This window comes from Camelus ferus, chromosome 21 (assembly GCF_009834535.1).
Source record: "Camelus ferus isolate YT-003-E chromosome 21, BCGSAC_Cfer_1.0, whole genome shotgun sequence".
Classification (NCBI taxonomy): Eukaryota; Metazoa; Chordata; class Mammalia; order Artiodactyla; family Camelidae; genus Camelus; species Camelus ferus.
The window spans coordinates 1,495,816-1,515,207 of record NC_045716.1 but is presented as its reverse complement, the minus strand read 5'-3'; the positions used below and the strand labels follow the sequence as shown (position 1 = coordinate 1,515,207).

General features: G+C 38.3%; 1 protein-coding gene across 2 annotated transcripts in view; it reads left to right on the top strand.

Moving 5' to 3' along the window:
* Window positions 1–19,392, top strand: part of RGL1 (ral guanine nucleotide dissociation stimulator like 1) — a 257,821-nt gene that overhangs the window by 29,074 nt on the left and 209,355 nt on the right. The window lies entirely within an intron of this gene.

Below are 19,392 nucleotides of genomic sequence, written 5' to 3'. Positions count from 1 at the left end.
AACAATGAGATAGGCCTTGGCAGTCAGTCTACTGGATCATGCCTTCAAAAAGGGGGTGATAAAAGCACTGAAGGAAATAAGAGAGACCATGAATAGAGATACAGAATACTATGAAAAGAAAATAGAAACTATAAAGAGGGGACATTTGAAAACAGAAAACTCAATGGCTGAGATAAGAGCTGAGCTAAAGGCAGTCAAAAGCAGACTAAATAATGCAGAGGAATGAATGAGTGACTTAGAAGACCAGATAACAGAAGTCACCCAATCAGCACAGCAGACAGAAAAGCAAGGAAAAACCAGTGAAAGCAATATAAGGGACCTGTGGGATGATATAAAGTGTGCCAACCTATGCATAATAGGGGTCCCAGAAGGAGAAGGAGAAAGGGGATTGAAAAGGTATTTGAATAAAATCATGACTAAAAACCTCCCAAACCCAAAGAAGGAAACATATTCAAGTACAGGAAGCACAGAGGGTCCCAAACAAGAACCCAAACAGACCTACACCAAGACATGTTGTAATTAAGAGGGCCAAAGTTAAAGAAATGATTCTAAAGGCAGCAAGAGAAAAACAAAGAGTGAGTTACAAGCGAACCCCCATAAGGCTTTCAGCTGATTTCTCTACACAAACACTGCAGGCCAGAAGGGAGTGGCAAGATACATTCAAAGTTCTGAAGGGGAAAAAGCTGCAACCTAGGATGCTCTATCTGGCAAGACTATCCTTTAGAGTAGAAGAAGAGATAAAGAATTTCACAGATAAAAAAAAAAAAAAACACCTAAGAGAGTTCAGCAATATTAAACCTATCCTAAAAGAAATATTGAAAGGTCTACTCTGAATAGAAAAGAAACAGAAAGCTATAGAAATGAGAAAACCGTTAGTGGAAATGCAATAACTACAATGAGTTGCAAGAGAATAAACATGAAGATATAAAAAAAGAGGACATCAAAATAAGGTGGGGGGGGCAAGAAAATATAGATTTTTTTCTATCTTTTTCTTTCTTCATCCTTTCTAGGATATTTTTGAGCCAACATGACTACCAGTCTAAAGCAAACACATATGGTAGTGGGTTAACAAACTTGAAAAACAGGGTAACCACAAATGAAAAGCATACAATAGAGCTACAAAAACCAAAATGAAACCAAGCTAATACACAAGAAAATTATCAAACCACAAAAAGAAAAACAAAAAGTAAAAGAAAGGAATGAAGAAATACCAAATCAACTAGAAAACAAAGTTTATAATGGCAATAAGCACATATCTATCAGTAATTACTGTAAATGTTAATGGACTAAATCCTTTAATTGTAAGACATAATTTGACACAACATTGTAAAATGACTATCACTCAATTAAAAATGTTGAAAAACAAAAGACATAGAGTGGCAGATTGGATAATAAAACAAGAGTCTACAATATGCTGCCTACAAGAGGCCCACTTTAGGGTGAGGGGCACACATAGACTGAGAGCGAGAGGATGGAAAAGGCTATTTCAAGCAAATGGAAATGACAAGAAAGCAGGAGTAGCAATACTCATATCAGATAAAATAGACTTTAAAACAAAGTCCAAACTGATAGGTACATGAAAAAATGCTCAATAGCGCTCATTATCAGGAAATGCAAATAAAAACTACAATGAGGTATCATCTCACACAAGTCAGAATGGCCAACATTCAAAAGTCCACAAACAATTAATGCTGGAGAGGGTGTGGAGAAAAGGGAGCCCTCCTACACTGTTGGTGGGAATGCAGTTTGGTGCAGCCGTTATGGAAAACAGTACAGAGATTCCTCAAAAGACTAGGAATAGACTTACCATATGATCCAGCAATCCCACTCCCAGGAATATATCCAGAGGGAACCTTAATTCAAAAATATACATGCACCCCAATGTTCATAGCAGCACTGTCTACAATAGCCAAGACATGGAAACAACCTAAATGTCCATCAACAGGTGACTGGATAAAGAAGTTGTAGTATATTTATACAATGGAATATTACTCAGCCATATAAGTGAATAAAATAATGCTATTTGCAGCAACATGGATGGACCTGGAGATTGTTATTCTAAGTGAAGTAAGCCAGAAAGAGAAAGAAAAATACCATATAACATCACTTATATGTGGAATAAAAAAAAATATGAACTAACTTATTTACAAAACAGAAACAGACTCACAGACATAGAAAACAAACTTATGGTTACCAGGGGGAGAAGGCAGTCAAAAGGGATAAATTGGGAGTTTGAGATTTACAGATACTAATATATATAAAATAGATAAACAGCAACTTCATACTGTATATCACAGGGAACTATATTCAATATCTTGTAATAACTTATTGTGAAAAAGAATGTGAAAATGAATACATGTATGTTCATGTATGACTGAACTATTATCCTATACACCAGAAATTGACACAACATTGTAAATTGATTATACTTCAATAAAACATATATATATAAAAACCCCAAAAACAGAAGCATAAAGAAAGATAAAGAAGGACACTATGTAATGATCAAAGGAGCAATACAGGATGAGGCTATTACAGTCATTAACATATATGCACCCAATATAGGAGCACCAAAATATATAAAACAAATACTAACGGACATAATGGGAGAAATTGATGGGAATACAATAATAGTAAGAGACTTCAACATCCCACTAACACCGTTGGACAGGTCTTCTAGACAGCAAATCAATAAGGCAATGGAGATACTAAATGACACAATAGGAAGCTGGACTTAGTTGATATTTTTAGGACATTACAACCCCAAAAAACAGAATATACATTCTTTTCAAGTGCTCATGGAACATTCTAGGATAGACCACATATTCGGGCGCAAAAGAAGCCTCAACAAATTTAAGAGGATAAAAATTATTTCAAGCATCTTTTCTGACCACAATGGCATGAAGCTAGAAATCAACCACAGGAAAACAAATGAGAAAAAAATGACTGCCTGGAGACTAAACAACATGCTAAGTAAAACCAATGGGTCAACGATGAAATCAAAAAAGAAATTAAAAAATACTTTGAGACAAGGATTAGCTGACTGTATATGCATAGGTTTATTTCTGGGCTTTATTCTGTTCCATTGGTCTATGTGGCAGTACCATACTCTCCCCCCACCCCTCCGCCATCGCTTTGTATTATATTTTGAAATCAGGTTGTGTGATGTCTCCAGCTTTATTCTTCCACAAAATTGTTTTGGCTATTCAAGGTCTTGTGATTCCATACAAATTTTAGTATAGTTCTTTTTTTCTATTTCTATGAAAAATGCCAGTGGAATTTTGATAGGGGTTGCATTGAATCTGTAGGTCACTTCTGGTGGTGTAGACATTTTAACAATAGTAATTCTTCCAGCCCAAGAGCATGGGATATCTTTCCCTTTATTTGTGTTTTCTTCAGTTTCTTTCATCCGTGTCTTATAGTTTTCAGTGTGCAGATCTTTTGCCTCCATGGTTAGATTTATTCCTAAGTATTTTACTGTTTTTGAGGGAACTGTTTTTTCAGTCTCCTTCAGATAAGCTCATTGTTAGTGTATAGAAACACAAATGATTTTTTTGGTGTTGATTTTGTATCCTGCAACTTTGCTCAATTCACCTATTAGTTGTAATGGGGTTTTTTTTTGGTGGAGTCTTTAGCATTTTTTACATATAAGATCATCTCATCTGCAAACAGAAATAATTTTACTTCTTCATTTCTAAGTTGGATGCTGTTCAGTTATTTTTCTTGTCTGATTGCTGTGGGTAGGACTTCCAGTACTACACTGAATAGAAGTGGTGAGAGTGGGCATGCTTGTCCTGTTCCTGATCTTAGAGGAAAGACTATTTTTTTAACTTTTCACCATTGAGTGTGGTGTTAGCTGTGGGCTTGTCATATGTGGCCTTTATTATGTTGAGGTATGTTCCTTCTATAGCTAATTTTTTGAGAGTTTTATCATGAAAGGATGTTGAATTTTGTCAAATGGTTTTTCTGCATCTATTAAAATTATCATGGTTTTTATCCTCCCTTCTATTAATGTGCTGTATGACATTTATTGATCTGTGTATGTTGAAGCATCCTAGCATCCCAGGGGTAAATCCCACTTGATCACGGTGTAGACCCTTTTAATGTGCCCTTGAACTCAGTTTGCTAGTATCTTGTTGACACTTGTTCACATCTGTGTTCATCAGGGATGTTGGCTTGTAATTTTCTTTTCTTGTAGTGTCTTCATCTGGCTTCAGTATCAGGGTAATGCAGGCCTCCTAAAATGAGTTTGGAAGTGTTCCTTCTTTTCAGTTAGGTAGTGTAAGTTTCATCCTTGTGTCTGGGGTGGCTCCCCACCCCAAGCATCCATCCTGAAACAGACAGGTTCCTTGTCCATCTCTTTCTACTGAGAAAGTAGTGCTTGGAGGGCATGACGGGCAAGGAGGGGCTCTGTCCCACCTCTTCACACTGAGCAAACCCAAGGCTTCATCCTTTATTTCCATATGGCTGTAAACACCCAAGCTTCCTACTTACCAGTATCAACAAATACCCTCCGGACAGCCTAAATGTCAGTGCCAGTGTAACAAAACTATATTTATGTTTTCCCCTGATTTTGGATCTAGAATTTCTCTCACTTCCCTGTGACTCTTACATTTTATCCAGCAATTCTAGGCTTTTTTTGTGTGCTTAGATCATAACATTGCTGGAAGTAGAAGTCTTGCTCTGACTGTGAGTCTGGATTTCAGGGCCATGCCCTGTCCTTGAATTCGTTCTCCCGTTCCCAGTGTCTGCCCGAACCAAGTGTGAGCTTTCGGTGCCTTTGGCCATGGCGCATTGGGTTTGCAAACATCCGCCTGGCAGACGGACCTCTGGAGCTGGTATGTGTTTCCCTAGATTGTGCCTGGCTGGGTCTTGGCTTCGTCTTGCTCCAGCTGGTCTGTGTTGCCAAGGTCCCATCATGCTTTGAATTCCAACCTACCTGAATTATGTCAACCTCTATTCTTTTTCTTCTGTTTCCAAGTCTGTGTCTTCACTGACTTGCCAAACTTAAGTCTGGTTTCAGTTTATTTCCTGAACTCATCTTTCCACAAAGGACTGTCACTGATTTGAGAGTTTGTAGTGTGGTTTATAGCAATGTGGGAATGGGTCCAACTTAAGATTCAGATTTCTAGAATGCCCAGATGGTCTTGGCAAAAAGCTTCTGACTTTCCACTTCATTTCAAAACCAGTTAACTTATTGAGTATGTAAATTTCAAAGACTTTCTATTACATGTTGGTAATATATGTACCCATAGTGTTAATTGAGGATAAATACTGAATTACTCATTTTGTCAGAAAGAGGAGTTTACAGTTAAGAATATCCTTTGATTTACTTTTATTTGCTTCATTTATAAGTAGCCATCTCCCCATGTACCCAATACAGCGTGCTGTGGCTGGATTGTGGCTCTTCTAGTCTGTTCACCCTTTCACTCTGAGATCTTGTGAGTTTGGTGAGAAGCATCCAGTGAGCTCTTGGTCGTGTTGGATAGATCATTTACTCCACTTTGGACTTTCTTATTCCTTTTAGGAAACACTGCTGAGATCACCACTGAAACATCTGTCTTACTCAGAGAGCAACCCCTAGTCCTGGACCAGTGGTGTTAGCATTTGATTCTGAACATGGCTCTGAAGATTAAACAAAGTTTCTTGGTGGCGAGAGAGCACTATGTGCGAGTAATAAGCCCATAGAAACTGTGGGTTGCGTGGTTGGTCAAGTCTAAGAGAATTTTTAATCTTTCGTCAATTGCATCCTTTGGGGTTCGTGTTAGTGTCTTCCTTTCAATCATTTTTCCCTTATTTAGATTTCTCTTCTTATTTTCTCTTTTCCCTTTCTTGGCAGTATCTTCAGAAGGATTTGGGAGGCTCTCCCAGAAGTTGCCTTTGAAGATTGTTGCAAAATGTGTACACCTGTCAAAGAGGATTGACCAAACCATGCTGAAAGCTATTCTACACATCAAGTCCTGAGCCAGTCTCAGCTCTTCTGTTCTGAGCTGACCATCCAGAATGATCTGAAGGGAAACCATCAGAGCTAATTATAGAGCCCAGAGGCACTTGCAGATGCCCTTTTTCCTTCTTTTTCTCGTGCAGGCACTCAAGAATCTTGCACTCTTGCTGAACCCAAATTACGTTTTTGTTGGGATTGGGAAAGTGGGGTTTTAGACTTTCCCAAAACGCTTTAATTTACGTAGGAAACACTTAAATTCTACTTAGTTTTATTTCTCCTCTCTCTCTTTGTTCTCCTTTTTTTCCTATTCTTCCCTCCCCACCTCTCTTCCTTCTTTCCTTCCCTCCCCTTTCTTCCATTCCTCCTTCCTTCTCTCTTTCCCCTTTTCCTTGTCTTCCTTCCTTCCAACCTTCCTTCTTTCCTTCTATTTTGGTAGCTTGGAACATACCTAAGCATTTTGGAAAATGGACATTATTGAAGGGAAAGTATTATTTCTATTACAGAAGTGTAGTTTAGAATAATGAGATCCCAGGTTTTGAAATAAAACTTAATATTCTTCTGTTTTAGCCGTTTAACTAACACTGGAACCCCCTCTACTCTGTCTGTGGCCTGTGATGGGACACTTACACCACCTGCAGTGATGGGTCTCCCCTTGTTCTGAAGTAGCTCATTACGTCTTGAATTGCTCTGACCCTTCTTTATTGTTTATGTTGAGTTAAAATATATATTCCTATAACGTCTATCCATTGCTTTTTAGTTTCTCTCCTTGGGATCATATACAGCAGCATTTTTCCAATTTTGGGCTAAAATCCAAGGGTGGTAAAATAATTTTAGTTGGCTATGGCCAGCATTAAAAGAGAAGACAAAGAAGAAATGGCATAGAACAGATAGAAAAATATCAGAGTTTGTCACACGTAGTAAGGTTTCCATGAGACTTTTGTCCCGATTGCATAATTAAGTTATTTAATTACATCATCAACTGCATATGTGAACTGGATCTCACTGGCTGAGAAAGTCTGAAAGCTGATGAATACAGTGTGTGTAACTTTTCCTCCAGCTGAGCTGTTCTCACGCCCTCCCAAGTCTTTTCTTCTCTAAGGTAAGTATTTCCTTCTGCTCAATCCGCGCGTATCATCGTTTCACATTTCCCTGCCATCTTTAACACACCTGAGTGTACCTAGTTTGCTTGAAAAACACGGACCTGGCATCAAAACAATGTCCCTAGCTGTGCTCTGACAGACAGAGACAAGTAGGACCGTCCCTCGCCTGGGTCAGCGCATTTCAGTGCAGCGCCAAGTGACAGAACACGTGGTTAAATGCGCACGCGCAGGGCCACTGGCTTTGGCGTCTGTCTGCTCAGCTAGCAATAACCTTAGGGTAAGCAGACTGGTAACCCTGAACAAGTTATTTAACCTCTCTGTGACTCAGTTTCTTCATCCGTATGTAGGATAATAATACTTCATAATATTTTTGTGAGTATTAAACAAGTCATTGTATGTAAAGGACTTAGTGCCAGGAATACAGTGAGCACTTAGGGAGCTAGTGTATTTTTAAACCAGTTACAGCAAATTGGTGATCCATTTAACTTTTTGTCAGCTCAAGTGGCTAGAGCTTTTGGTGTGCGCTCTAAATGGTGTGATTGTACGTCCCAGTTTGCCTAGGGCACCCCCAGCTTGTACCTGTTGCCTTAGAGTGATTAACAGTGACCCCTTTTGCTCTCAGAAGTAGCCCAGCTAGAACCTCATGTTTGATTATTCTCAACTATATTTTTGTAGTAGGAATGAATGTTTTCCCCAGTTACATGCCACCCTAGCTAAAATATTTTCACACTAAGTGCTTGATCAATTCTGGATTTATGTGAAAGACCTTACTTTTTAAAAAAATTGAAACCTCACCTCAATTCCCCGCCCACTACCCCTCTTTTCCTCCTTGACAAGGAGTAGAACCAAGATTGAAACCAGAGTCCGCCTGACTCCAAAGCCGAGGCTTTTCCCACTGGGAGCAATTACCTGGGTCTGATTCAGGCCATCATCCTGTCCTGCGAAGGCCTTTTGGTTTCTGATTGAGCCATTCAGGGTATTTATTAATCCCCTCAACTTCATCTTATTCACACATTTTAAATTCGCTCAGGTAGGATTTAATAAGCTCCTGCAGGCTGCCAGGTCCTGTTCTGGGAGCCAGGGATGGAGCAAGGGACCAGCTGGCAAGTCCCTTCTCCCTGGGAACTGACACCCCTTCAAGGCTGCTTTGTGGCCTAATCCAAGTGAACCAGGTTTACCAGGAGAGGACTGACATGAAGCCCCGAGGCTGGTCACTAGATGCTTCCTTCTGGATTAAAATTTTGTATCCATTAAAAGTAGTATTTGGCATTCATCTAGCAGATAATGAGTCTGCATCATCACTCAATTTGTATTTCTTCTTCTTGTCCAAAGGATAGTGTAAGCTCCCTGTCAAAGGCCTTTTTCCTGCTGGATCGTATCTGTCATGTTTCCCAGACTTACTGGTCGGCTGTGAAAGAAGGAGATGGTGTTGTTTGGACTAACTCATCCTCAGCAGTGGCCCTACAGTGTTCTTTAAATGACTGCACATTTTAATAGTCTGTTTAGAGTGTTGAGGTTTAGCAGTTTACAGAACTTGCCTTATTTATCGTTTTGAAAATTGGAACTCTCCTTCCTTCTGCCATTTTCTTTTCTTGCTAAGATTCCTTAAAGATACTCACCGTTGGCGCCATGATCTTGTTTGCTAAGTTCTTTCCATCTCCTGGGATACAGACTGGCCAGGCCAGGAGGCTTAAGCTTCTTCAGAGAAGCTAGATTCCCTCCTCTCTTAAAATCTTGCTCATCATTGGTTTCTGTTCCTCTTGTGAATGTATCAGTGGAATTCTTCACTGAAATCTGGACACTGTGACAGTTGCTGTTTATCAAGCCCTCACTGTGTGCGACACACAGCGGCAGGCGTTTTCCACACACGCCTCCCTTAGTCGTGCTGTGCCACTGCGGCGTCGGTATTACCTCCACCTCAGAGGTGAGGAAGGCAGGTCACACAGGGAGTAGTGAGGGGTAGAGAGGGGACCTGAACCCGGTCTGTCATGTCAGGATGACTGGAGAATGGGGTACCTTCAGGGCTAAAATTTGGACAGAGGTTCTGGATAAAATAGCCTTCTAAAGTGGAAGACCTTCTTCTAATGGGATAAAATTGTTTGCATTTGCAGTTTATCATTTTGTTGATGATTCATAGTCCTTATTTAAAATATTAACTATTTTACTTCCATAAAGATGAAGTTATTAAAGCAGGTGTAGAAGAGTTGGAACTTTGGGGAAAAGGAATAACAGTTTGAGGAAGACTGTCCAGTTTGGTTTCTTGTAAAGCATTCACAATGTCTGTTTACTTTTCTTCATGAAAATGAAGTAAAGAGAATGTGCAGCTGAGGCGAGGGTATAGCTCAGTGGTAGAGCGCGTGCGTAGGTCGATCCCCAGTACCTCCATTAAAAAAATAAATAAACCTAACTATCTCCTCCCAAACCTCCCTCCAAAAATCCCCCCCAAAAAAGTTAAAAAAAAAAAAAAAGAGTATGTGTAGCTGTGTGTGACCGCTTAGGCAGTGAATCACAGTTCGCTTTCCATGGAGCAGACTGGAGCACCAAAGACCGAAGTGCCTTCTTCTGAATGATTTTCTCACTCTCCGTGGATCCATGGTCTTTCCTGCCATGATACCATGACCAGCGAGTCTGATTTTTATTTGTTTATATCAGGCTTACTTCCAAAAAGGATTTGAGGTGATGTCAGTGTCTGTTAACTTATCAGCAACATTAAAAAGATTGACGTCCTCTATTACTAAACAGTAGGTCCTATAAAGTCAGGGACCCCCATCCCTTCTGTTCACTGTGCGTTACCAGCTCTGAGCACCGCTCCTGGCACTTGGCCACATTAACTGAATAAATGAATGAACTGGGGAATGGCAGTCTGCATGTTAGCTTTAAGAGATTTTTAATGTCACCTGTATTTCTTTTGTTGTTGGTGAGTTGAGAAGCTACTGTATTTCTTTATAAAAGTGTAAGGTCCTTAAAAAAAAAGTTGTGACGTTTCAAAGGGCAAGGTTACTTCTTAAGAGTTTCGATTTTGGAGAAGTTTTGTTAGCTTGGTCAGATCCAGTCCCGGCCCTGGCTGTTTATCTGAACAATGGGAGGACTTGAGGACAGCATTTGTGAGGGTGAGACAAGAGACCTCTCACTGTCACTGTCAGTCCCCCTTTACAAGCCCAGAATAGTTTCAGACACTGCTGGGGTGGGGCACTTGCCATATTGACACTTCTCGTTCTTAAGTGGAAAGACCAGGAGACTTCATTCCCAAAGTGGACAGAAGAGCCTCTATGTAGAGGTCCTAAGAACATCATGCAGATGAAAGGCTAAACCCATAATTTGCTCCTTGCCCCTCCTGCTCTAAGGATGGTTAGTGGCACGTTGCTTTAGCAAAGCTGAAAACTTTGCTCTGGAGAACCTTATTTCTTTTCACTTAAATTATAATTATCATCTGAAAGTACACCAATGTTTGATTTAAATGTTTTTGTGTTTATATTTATATGTAGTTATATATTTAAAACCTCATCTAGAGAACTTGATTTAGAGTAATAGCAACTGGGGAAAGGTTTATAGTAATGCAGAGGACATCCTAAATTCGCTTAAGGGCTTTTTTTTTTCCTCTTTGAAATGCTTAAAATTTCTTTAATTACTCAAGAACTTTAATGTTGTTAATAACAAAGATTCTTAAGTCTATAACATAAAACGTGGAAAAATCAACAGCCTGGTTATGAATCAGCAGTGCCATCTAGTGCCCACTACCTTGAATTACACTTGGAAGTGCCCCCAAGGGATATGGAAGCCCAAGAAATTCTGCTCTGCGTTCAGTAATTTACATAGAGCGTGAAAAGTACTCTTCACCATGTTAAGACTTCAGGTTTATCTCATCAGAAGGGGTCATCCTTTTAGTTCAAACTAGCAGAAACTACAGTTTTCTCCAAGGCCCCCTTAGTGTTGAATTAAAAAAACATACTAACATTAGAAACAGCAGTTATAATTTCATAAAGATGACACGGAATCTTTTTTGTAGTACCAGCTCCCTAGGTGTTCTAATAAAACCTTGGGTTACAGGTTAAATTGAAAAAACATCTATAACATAAATAGGGTAAGCAGAAATAAAAAAGCAAAAGCATGGCAGGAATGTAATCAGATAATAATTTCGCAGCCTTCATACTTATTGTCTGGTAATACAGCAATTGTGTAATCCCTAGTTTGTCTGGTACTTTTAAAAAAGTCTTTCCAATGGTGAACAAATATTGATGGGTTCAATCAGAAAAAAAAAAACACCTCTACTTGTTCATTAGTTTAAAGTTTGTAGTAGGTGAATATACGGGATCTTTGAAATTTCTAGAATAATTATCTTTTAAAACCTTAGCACTTGGAAGAATATTCATTGGATTCTTATTTTGCTTTTTACTTTACTGGCACACATCCGTTTACAGTTTAGCAAGAATCACCATCTAGACTAGTTTTATCAGTACTTCGGTAATTCTAAGTCTCACATCGGAAGCTTCTTGAAAATAGTTTATGAGTTGCTATTTTTGTTGCTGTTGTTGCCATTAGCTGTATATGTCATGCCAATTAGTAGTATATGCTCTTGATAAGATTTCAGGGATGAATTATTCTCTATAAACTCAGCCCCTGGAAAAATTTAATTTTTAATTTAAATTAACTGTTAATTTTCAGTTGCTGCATTTGTTAAGGAAAATCTTTTCTCTTTCCAGTGGGTCAGAGTAGGGGCACCCTAGTTTTGCATTCCTCAGTGGTGCTTTTTCCAGGGAATTTGCTGGCAATTTGTTTTGTAACTGGTAATTTATTATCATGGTTAGGAAATCTGCACTTTTCATTCCTGGTCCTACTGTTTCTGTCCTTCCATGGTGTTTAATTTCTTAGGTGCTTGACAAGAACATGTATTTGTACACTGCTAGGAAGATTTCCTGGCCTGTTCAGATATGTATTAACTCTGCACAGAAAGGCTGTGTTGCCCAAGTTGGCTAACATGTGACAAAGCCATGATTTGAATTCCTTCTGATTACACATATCCTGCAGTGTACTTGTCTGGTCCCATGACTTTAAGTACTGTCTGAATTCTGATGAGTCTCAGGTCTGTATTTCCATCCAGCCCTGACTTCTCCCCTGAGCTTTGGACGTGTGTATTTCACTGTTGTTGTCTCCTCCTCCCGCTCTTCCCAGCCCGCTCCTCCCCTCCTCCTCTCCCTCCTCCCCTGCCCCACCCCCTTCTTCTCCACTCTGATGGTCTCCTCCTCTCCCTCCTCCCCTGCCCCGCCCCCTTCTTGTCCACTTTGATGGTGTCTCAAACTTGACTTAATAAAAAGGGCCCATGATGTCCCTGCCCCTATCCTGTTTCTCTCAAGGTCTTTTCCATCTTAGCTAATGGCATCATTAGCCACTAATTTGCTCAGGCAAAAATCCTGGAATAATCCTCAATTTCTCCCTTTCTCAGGCTTGACATCAAATCCATCAGCAAGTGCTAAACCCAACTATTTTTCACTAACCTAATTTCATCTCTGACCTGGGCTACCATAACCACTTCCCAGCTGGTTGCCCTGCTTCTACTCTGTTCCCTGGTACCTTGTTTTACTTTTTCATTGTACTTAACAGTGTAGGCTGTTACTTATTATGGGCTTGTTTCTGTTGCAGTCCGTCTAGAATGGAACACTGCACGGCAGAAGCCCTTGTCCTGTGACCACTGAACCCCTGGGGGCGAGGACCCTGCCGGCAGTAGTGCAGTTCCTGTCTAGTGAATGCATGGGTGAATGAACAAATGAGTGACTGACGGGAAGAAATCTGGTGCTCGTTTTCAGTAGTTGGGGATTCAGGAAAAATTACTCCTTTGCTAGCTTTATTAGGGATCTTTTGTAAAGTGTCAAAAGACTTATTTAATAGTGTGTTCCTGAACTAATATTAGAGTCTTACCATGTTAAATATATGGTGTCATTTGAGCCTCGTAGCCTGCATCTTCTACTCCCTGAGATATTTCTGAGAGGTTTTCTCTGGAAACCTAAAAATGTTTCCTGGGAGAGGTCTGGCCCAATAAATGAATGGGAAGAAGCTTTTGCTGGTTGAGAGAGGTAGTCAGTATACACTTCAACAGTGACTTGAAAAAGAAAAAAGAGAAGTGAATGCAAAACTTCATAATTTACTTTGGATTGCCCTTCTACCAGTAAGGTTAACTTTGAATAAACAGGAAATTGATACTGGGCTGATGTAAATTTTTAAAGTAGAAACTTAAAACAAAGGTCAAAATATCCTAAGATATTATATTTAAAAAAATCAATGACTCTATTAAGAAATACAAAACAAAATGAGGAAAATGGAGAGAGAGAGATTGATTGGCTATTCTATATTTGATGTAATGGAAAATATATATTTTTGCACCAGCAAGATCTGAGCTTTGATTCTAATCTTGCCACTAGCTGGCCACATGTCCTTCTGGAATCGATGTTTGTTATCTCTGTTGGCAGTGTAAGATGATCACATGAAGTGAATCTTGGAAAAGAATTCTTATAAGTATAAAGTATGATATAAATATAATGCATTCTTTTTAAAAATGCTAACAGTGCTTTATTGAGATACAATTTATAAGCTATAAAATGCACAGATTTTTAAAATTATTTCTTTCCCTTCCAGTTTTATTGAGCTATAATTGACATACAGCACCGTGTAAGTTTAACGTGTACAGCGTAATAATTTGACTTACACGTATCATGAAATGAACATCACAGTATGTTTAGTGAACTTCCATCATCTCCTTTAGACACAAAATTAAAGAAATAGGAAAAAGAAAAATCTTTTTCCTTGTGGTGAGAACTCTTAGGATTTACTCTCTTCACAGTTTTCATATGTAACATGCACCGGTGTTAATTACATTTATCATGCTGTGCGTCCCCAGGACTCGTTACTCATTTATCTTGTAACTAGGAGTCTGTACCTTTTGACTGCCCTCATGCAGTTCCTCCCCTACCCCTGTTCCCTCGGCTGCTGGTAGCCACAAATCTAATCTCTTTTTCTATGAGTTTGTTTGTTTTTGAAGTGTAATTGACCTAAAAACATCATGCTTGTTCCTTTTACACAACATAATGATTTGATATTTCTGTGCATTTCAAAATGATCACACAATTAGTCCAGCTATGGTGTGTCACCATCCAAAGCTGTTATAGTCATTGACTGTATTCCCCACACCATGCATTCCACACTCACGACTCATTTATTTTGCAACTGGAAGTTTGTACCTCTTAATCTCCCTCAACTATTTTTTTCTCCCCTCAACCCCTTCCCCTCTAGCAACCATCTGTTTGTTCTCTGTATCTATGGCTCTCTTTCTGTTTTCTTATGTTTGCTCATTTGTTTCGATATGTAGATTCCACATATAAGTGAAATCATACAGCATTTGTCTTTCTCTGTCTGTCTGACTTATTTCACTTAGCATAATGCCCTCTAGGTCAATCCATGTTGCAAATGAGAAGATTTCATTCTTTTTTATGGCAGAGTAATATTCCATTGTGTACATACATCTTTTTTTTTTTTAACATTTTTTATTGATTTATAATCATTTTACAATGTTGTGTCAAATTCCAGTGTTCAGCACAATTTTTTAGTTATTCATGGACATATACACACTCATTGTCACATTTTTTTCTCTGTGAGTTATCATAACATTTTGTGTGTATTTCCCTGTGCTATACAGTGTAGTCTATTCTACAATTTTGAAATCCCAGTCTATCCCTTCCCACCCTCCACCCCCCTGGTAACCACAAGTCTGTATTCTCTGTCTGTGAGTCTATTTCTTTATTTACGCTTTGTTTTTGTTTGTTTGTTTGTTTTTGTTTTTGTTTTTTAGATTCCACATATGAGCGATCTCATATGGTATTTTTCTTTCTCTTTCTGGCTTACTTCACTTAGAATGACATTCTCCAGGAGCATCCATGTTGCTGCAAATGGCATTATGTTGTCGGTTTTTATGGCTGAGTAGTATTCCATTGTATAAATATACCACTTCTTCTTTATCCAGTCACCTGTTGATGGACATTTAGGCTGTTTCCATGTTTTGGCTATTGTAAATAGTGCTGCTATGAACATTGGGGTGCAGGTGTCATCCTGAAGTAGATTTCCTTCTGGATACAAGCCCAGGAGTGGGATTCCTGGGTCATATGGTAAGTCTATTCCTAGTCTTTTGAGGAGTCTCCACACTGTTTTCCATAGTGGCTGCACCAAACTGCATTCCCACCAGCAGTGTAGGAGGGTTCCCCTTTCTCCACAGCCTCTCCAGCATTTGTCATTTGTGGATTTTTGAATGACGGCCATTCTGACTGGTGTGAGGTGATACCTCATTGTAGTTTTGATTTGCATTTCTCTGATAATTAGTGATATTGAGCATTTTTTCATGTGCTTTTTGATCATTTGTATGTCTTCCTTGGAGAATTGCTTGTTTAGGTCTTCTGCCCATTTTTGGATTGGGTTGTTTATTTTTTTCTTATTGAGTCGTATGAGCTGCTTATATATTCTGGAGATCAAGCCTTTGTCAGTTTCACTTGCAAAAATTTTCTCCCATTCCGTAGGATTTCTTCTTGTTTTACTTCTGGTTTCCTTTGCTGTGCAGAAGCTTGTAAGTTTCATTAGGTCCCATTTGTTTATTCTTGCTTTTATTTCTTCTAGGAGAAAATTTTTGAAATGTATGTCAGATAATGTTTTGCCTATGTTTTCCTCTAGGAGGTTTATTGTATCTTGTCTTATGTTTAAGTCTTTAATCCATTTTGAGTTGATTTTTGTATATGGTGTAAGGGAGTGTTCTAGCTTCATTGTTTTACATGCTTCTGTCCAGTTTTCCCAACACCATTTGCTGAAGAGACTGTCTTTATTCCAATGTATATTCTTGCCTCCTTTGTCAAAGATGAGTTGACCAAAAGTTTGTGGGTTCATTTCTTGGCTCTCTATTCTGTTCCATTGGTCTATATGTCTGTTTTGGTACCAATACCATGCTGTGTTGATGACTGTAGCTCTATAGTATTGTCTGAAGTCTGGGAGAGTTATTCCTCCAGCCTCTTTCTTTCTCTTCAGTAATGCTTTGGCAATTCTAGGTCTTTGATGGTTCCATATGAATTTTATTATGATTTGTTCTAGTTCTGTGAAATATGTCCTGGGTAATTGGATAGGGATTGCATTAAATCTGTAGATCGCCTTGGGCAGTGTGACCATTTTAACAATATTGATTCTTCCAATCCAAGAGCATGGAATATCTTTCCATTTTTTAAAGTCTTCTTTAATTTCCTTCATCAATGGTTTATAGTTTTCTGTGTATAATTCTTTCACCTCCTTGGTTAGATTTATTCCCAGATATTTTATTACTTTGGGTGTTATTTTAAAGGGGATTGTTTCTTTACTTTCTTCTTCTGTTGATTTATCGTTAGTGTAAAGAAATGCAACTGATTTTTGGACGTTAATTTTGTAACCTGCTACCTTGCTGAACTCTTCAATCAGCTCTAGTAGCTTTTGTGTGGACCTTTTAGGGTTTTCTATATATAGTAACATGTCATCAGCATATAATGACACTTTTACCTCTTCTTTTCCAATTTGGATCCCTTTTATTTCTTTCTCTTGCCTGACTGCTGTGGCTAGGACTTCCAGGACTATGTTGAATAGGAGTGGTGATAGTGGGCATCCTTGTCTTGTCCCAGATTTTAGTGGGAAGCTTTTGAGTTTTTCACCGTTGAGTACTATGCTGGCTGTAGGTTTGTCATATATAGCTTTTATTATGTTGAGATATGTTCCCTCTATACCCACTTTGGCGAGAGTTTTTATCATAAATGGGTGTTGAATTTTATCAAATGCTTTTTCTGCATCGATTGAGATGATCATGTGGTTTTTGTCCTTTCTCTTGTTGATGTGATGTATTACACTGATTGATTTGCGTATGTTGAACCAGCCTTGTGTCCCTGGGATGAACCCCACTTGGTCATGATGTATACTCTTTTTTATGTGTTGTTGGATTCTATTTGCTAAAATTTTGGTGAGGATTTTGGCGTCTATGTTCATCAGTGATATTGGCCTATAATTCTCTTTTTTTGTAGTGTCTTTGCCTGGTTTTGGTATCAGGGTGATGGTGGCTTCATAGAATGAGTTTGGGAGTATTCCCTCCTTTCCAATCGTCTGGAAGAGTTTGAGAAGGACTGGTATGAGTTCTTCTTTGTATGTTTGGTAGAATTCCCCGGTGAAGCCGTCCGGTCCTGGACTTTTATTTGTAGGGAGGTTTTTAATTGCTATTTCTATTTCCTTTCTAGTGATCGGATTGTTCAAGTGTTCAGATTCTTCTTGATTCAGTTTTGGTGGACAGTATGTTTCCAGAAACTTGTCCATCTCCTCTAGGTTATCCAGTTTGGTTCCATATAGTTTTTCATAATATTCTCGTATGATATTCTGTATTTCTATTTTGTTTGTTGTAATTTCTCCATTTTCCTTTCTTATTTTGCTAATTTGTGCTCTCTCTTTTTTCTTCTTTGTGAGTTTGGCCAGAGGTTTGTCGATTTTATTTACTTTTTCCAAAAACCAGCTTTTGGTTTGGTTGATTTTTTCTGTGGTCTTGTTAATCTCTATTGTATTTAATTCCTCTCTGATCTTTATTATTTCCTTCCTTCTGCTGCTTTTTGGGGCTTTTTGTTCTTCTTTTTCTAATTCATTCAGGTGGTGGGTTAAATTGTTTATTTGAGATTGTTCTTCTTTTTTGAGGAAGGCCTGTATCGCTATAAACTTCCCTCTTAGCACTGCCTTTGCTGTGTCCCATAGGTTTTGAGTGGTTGTGCTTTCATTATCATTTGTCTCAAGGCATTTTTTAATTTCAGCTTTGATTTCCTCATTGATCCATTGTTTTTTCAATAACATATTGTTTAATCTCCATGCTTTCCTTTTTTTCTCCTTTGTTTCTCTGTTGTTGATTTCCAGTTTCATGGCATTGTGGTCAGTAAAGATGCTTGAGATAATTTCTATCTTCTTAAAATTGTTGAGGTTTCTTTTGTGCCCAAGTACATGATCGATCCTGGAAAATGTTCCATGTGCACTTGAAAAGAATGTATATCCTATTTTTGGGGGGTGTAATGCTCTGAAAATATCCACCAAATCTAGTTTTTCTATTGTAGTATTTAATTTCTCTGTTGCCTTGTTTATTTTCTGTCTGGAAGATCTATCTAGTGATGTTAATGCAGTGTTAAAATCTCCAACTATGATTGTATTCCCATCAATAGCCCCCTTTATCTCTGTTAGTAATTCTTGTATGTACTTAGGTGCTCCTATATTGGGTGCATATATATTAACGAGTGTAATATCCTCATCTTGTATCACTCCTTTAATCATTATAAAATGTCCTTCTTTATCTTTCTTTATGGCCTTTGTTTTTTAAAGTCTATTTTGTCTGAAATCAGTACTGCAACACCTGCTTTTTTGGCTTTTCCATTTTCATGGAATATCCTTTTCCATCCTTTCACTCTCAATCTATATGTGTCCTTCTCCCTAAAGTGGGTCTGTTGTATGCAGCATATTGAAGGTTCTTGCTTTATTATCCAGTCTGCCACTCTGTGTCTTTTGACTGGAGCATTTAGTCCATTAACATTTACAGTAATTAATGATAGATGTGTGTTTATTGCCATTTTGAACTTATCTTTGTAGTTGAATTGGTGTATCTTCTTTGTTCCCTTCTTCTTCCTTTTGTGGTTTGGTAATTTTCCTTTGTATTCTCATGGATTTTATTTAATTTTTGTGACTCCTTTGTAAGTTTTTGGCTTGTGGTTACCCTTTCTTGTAAATCTATCAACCCATTACTATAACTGTTTTTATTAAACTGATAGTAACATGATCTCAAACCCATCGTACTGTTAAAAAAATTTTAAAAAAGAAATAAAAAAATATTCTATATTTCCCTGCCTCCCTCTCCCACTCTCAGTGATTTGTATGTCTTCTTTTATAATTTCATGTTTACTTTATTTGTAATTCATGAGTTATCACCTTTCCAGTTGTGTGTTTCTCATTTCTGTAGCATCCTGCTGCTTTTCTATTTAGAATAGCGCTTTCAATATTTCTTTTAGCATGGGTTTAGTGTTGCTAAACTCCTGAAGCTGTTTTTTTGTCTGTGAAACTCTTTATTTCTCCTTCTATCCTCAAGGATAGCCTTGCTGGATAAAGGATCCTAGGCTGCATCTTTTTTTCATTCAGGGCTTTGAATATATCTTGCCACTCCCTTCTGGCCTGTAGTGTTTGTGTAGAGAAATCAGCTGAGAGCCTTATGGGGGTTCCCTTGTAACTTACTCTTTGCTTTTCTCTTGCTGCCTTTAGAATCATTTCTTTATCCTTGACTCTGGCCATCTT